Source organism: Microtus ochrogaster, chromosome 4 (genome assembly GCF_000317375.1).
Source record: "Microtus ochrogaster isolate Prairie Vole_2 chromosome 4, MicOch1.0, whole genome shotgun sequence".
In the NCBI taxonomy this organism is placed as follows: Eukaryota; Metazoa; Chordata; class Mammalia; order Rodentia; family Cricetidae; genus Microtus; species Microtus ochrogaster.
Genome location: NC_022011.1, coordinates 4,223,230 through 4,226,940, shown reverse-complemented (window position 1 = coordinate 4,226,940; position 3,711 = coordinate 4,223,230). Strand labels below are relative to the sequence as shown.

Genomic DNA, 3,711 nt, shown 5'->3' with positions numbered 1-3,711 from the left:
CTCCCAAGTGCTGGGATTAAAGGCGTGCGCCACCACCGCCTGGCCCTCTCTGTGACTTTTGCTTCAATTCTTGTCACGAGTTTTTGCCTTGGTATCCCTAGATGATGAACTTTAACCTGTAAGCCAAAAAACAAAACAAAAAACAAAAAAAACCCAACCAAACAAAAAAACCCCAAAAAAACCTTCCTCCCCAAGTTGCTTTTGGTCATGGTGTTTATCACAACAATCAAACTAGGACAGTTATTATGGAATTCTTTTGTCCTTGACACATCTCGGCAACCAGGGTCCTTTATGCCGTATTTTAGGAAATGCTTTAGTATCAGGCATGGCACATGCCTCTAATCCTAGCACTCAGGAGGCAGAGGCCAGGCCAAGTAGTGAGACACTTTTAAAACCAAGCTGGGGAGGGAGGTGGGCTTTGCTGTTGAAAAAGAAGAGCCCACATATTCAGGTATGTTTTACTCATTTTTACCAGTAGAGGGCAGGGCCGACTGCTGTATCACAAGGCCCGGGCAGAACTCCACAAGCTCCTGCTTTAAATCACAGCTTTGTACTTCACGCCTGGCCACAGAAATCGTGCACCATAGGGAGTCACGGAGAGATTGACTGCTGACCTGAATGTTGGTTAGTGGCTACAGGCTCACGTTTCTTGATAGGTGTACATTTGCTGAAGGAACCGCATTTCAATACTACTTGGCCTGGGCAGCCCTAGTTTTATAATCTTTAAATACTTTTTTATGTACAGAAGTAATGTGATTTACTATAGAAAAATTTAAATGTAATAAAAAAAACCCTACTGGGCAGATTGGCTCATTTAGTAATGTGCTTGCTATTGAAAGACCCTCAGAGTGGTCCTTCCCTCAGGAGGAGACCCCTAACCCAAGGAACAGTCGAGATCACTGGCTGCAACGGCAAGAGGTTATTTATTGAGCGATGCAGGTGATGCACAGGTACCTGCGGGCGTCAGAGTCTCTTTGGAAGACTTGCTGCACCCTCAGGCTGGGCAGGGGGTCTTTTATATGGAAACGGGCAGGCAGAGCAGGCATACAGAAGTAGAAGCATGGTTACAGGAATCCCATTGGTCAGTTCGGATGGGGCGATGGGTTCACTTGGGGACAAGCTCCTCGGGGACATGAAGATATGATAATAACTGACTTGGCTCTATCTAGGGCACATGTAGTTTTCCCCAGAACTGTCCGTTCCCCTCCTAGGCCTGGTGTCTGACCACAGATATCCTGGTTTTTGGTTTTTTTGTTTTTTTTTTTTTTGGTTTTTTCGAGACAGGGTTTCTCTGTGGTTTTGGAGCCTGTCCTGGAACTAGCTCTGTAGACCAGGCTGGTCTCGAACTCACAGAGATCCGCCTGCCTCTGTCTCCCAAGTGCTGGGATTAAAGGCGTGCACCACCACTGCCCGGCCACGGATATCCTGTTTTGGCCGCCTAGGAGTACTGACTTTACCTTGAACTTACACTTGTTTTTGTGAAAGCCTTGCAAAATGGCATTACAGCAGCTAAGCTGGGGTCTGTCACTATGTAAGCATGAGGACCTGAATTTGGGTCCCCAGCACTCATGTAAAAAAAAGCCGAGGGGCCTGCCCCTAGAGGCGTTGCAGGTGTGGCTGCTGTGTCACATGTGCGTCAGTAGGTGGCAGAGAGGAGAGAGGCTATATCTACGCTCAGTGTTCTGACCTGTGAACATCTGAATGATTAGTAGCCTAACACTCCCTGAAGCTAGAGCAGGACCCCTTTCCTAGTTGATGGACAGGTTTAGGAAAGCTGGCTGCTAAGCTCTGCTTGTGGTGTGAACTTCATGTTGAATGCCCAGCAGTGGCCCAGTTGAGATCCAGAAGCCAGGATCTTGGTCACGTGGCTGAGCAGGACGGGTGCAGCAGATATGAGTATAGACCTCAGTGTGGCCTCCGACCTCCCCAGAGACCTGCAGAGCCGCCCACATCCTAAATTACTGACCACATTTGTGTTGGCCTGAACTGCTGCTTCAAGACTGGTGGGATTATTAGCTCTATGCAGTTGGCAGTAGGGGTGGCCACGCCCTCTAAGACTCAGCATTTCCATCTAACCAACTGCACATTGCCCCACATTGGGGGGGGGGGGACTGTAGGTGCTGTGGCACAAATAAACTTGTTACTTCTTGAAAAAAAAAAGCCGAGGGCAGCAGTTTGTACCTGTAATCTTAGTACCGGGGAAGCAGACACATACTGCTTCTCATATTCATATTCCCAAACCCATCCATAGGTCTCATTGATAGCCCAGGTTAGCTCCTGCTTCATGATAACCTTCCAGTGTTATCCTATAGTCTCCCAAATGCTAGGACCACAGATATAAACCACTTCATCCAGCTGTTTCTCACTATTCTTTTTTTTTTTTAATATTTATTTATTTACTATGTATACAATATTCTGTGTGTGTATGCCTGCAGGCCAGAAGAGGGCACCAGACACCATTACAGATGGTTGTGAGCCATCATGTGGTTGCTGGGAATTGAACTCAGGACCTTTGGAAGAGGAGGCAATGCTCTTAACCTCTGATCCATCTCTCTAGCCCCTCACTATTCTTTTTTAAGAAAAAATTTTTAGATTTATTCATTTACATGTAAGTTTGTATGTGTTTGTGTGTGTGTGTATGCATACATATTGGTACGTGTGTGTGTGTGTGTGTGTGTGTGTGTGTGTGTGTGTGTGTGTGTGTGTGTATACTGAAGCAAGACGAGGGCTTCAGGTCATCCTCTATCTCTTTCTGCTTTTTCTTTTGAGGCAAGGTCTCTTTCGGATTTTAGGGCTCATGTTTTCTTGGCTAGGCTGAAGCCGGTGAGCTCTGGGAATCCTCCTGTTTCCACCCAATTTAGAACTAGGGTGACAGGCATAGGCCACACGCCTGGGCTCGTTACATGTGTGTTGGGATGCAAACACAGGTCCTCAAGATTGTGTACTCAGAAGATACTCTTTACTACTGAGCCATCTCTCCAGCCCTGTCTTATTACTCTGAAGAACAATGTTGTAACTGTTTCTCTTTTATTTATTTTATTATTATTATTATTTTGTTTTTTGTTTTTCAAGACAGGGTTTCTCTGTGTAACAGTCCTGGCTGTTCTAGAATTCGCTTTGTAGATTAGGGTGACCTCAAACTCACTAAGATCTGCCTGCCTCTTCCTCCCAAGTGCTGGGATTAAAGGCATGCACCACCACTGCCCAGCCCTGTTCTTTTTTATAAGAGCATTTGGTCTTTACTATATATAAAGGGTAGACAAAAGGAGGGAAACTGAAAGAAGAAAATAAAAAAGTACTTTAATCTCATTACCTGGCTGTTACCATTACCAGAATTCTGGGAAATACTGTTTTTACTTTCTATGGAAATGAACTTATATATATAATACATAGTTTTATAACCTTTAAATAACTTATGTACAGAAGCAGTGTGACTTACTTCAGAAAAATTTAAATGTAATTAAGTGAGAAAAAGAAAAACTCTGGGCAGATGGCTCATTTAGTAATGTGCTTGCTGTGCAATGAGTTTGGGTCCCCAGCACCCATGTAAAAGCTGGGGACAGCAGTTCGGGTTGGTGGTGCATGTCTTTAATCCTACACTTGGGAGGCAGAGACAGGTGGGTCTCTGTGAGTTCGAGACCAGCCTGGTCTACAAGAGCTAGTTCCAGGACAGGCTCCAAAAACCACAGAGAAACCCTGTCTCGAAAAAAC

General features: G+C 45.2%; 1 protein-coding gene and 1 non-coding gene across 2 annotated transcripts in view; both read left to right on the top strand.

Moving 5' to 3' along the window:
• Tango6 (transport and golgi organization 6 homolog) overlaps window positions 1-3,711 on the top strand; it is a 169,276-nt gene that overhangs the window by 3,590 nt on the left and 161,975 nt on the right. The gene's annotated exons all lie outside the window — the stretch shown is intronic.
• Window positions 1,590-1,721, top strand: LOC113455983. Its single transcript, XR_003376882.1, has one exon. It is a non-coding gene; the product is annotated as a small nucleolar RNA SNORA17 (small nucleolar RNA).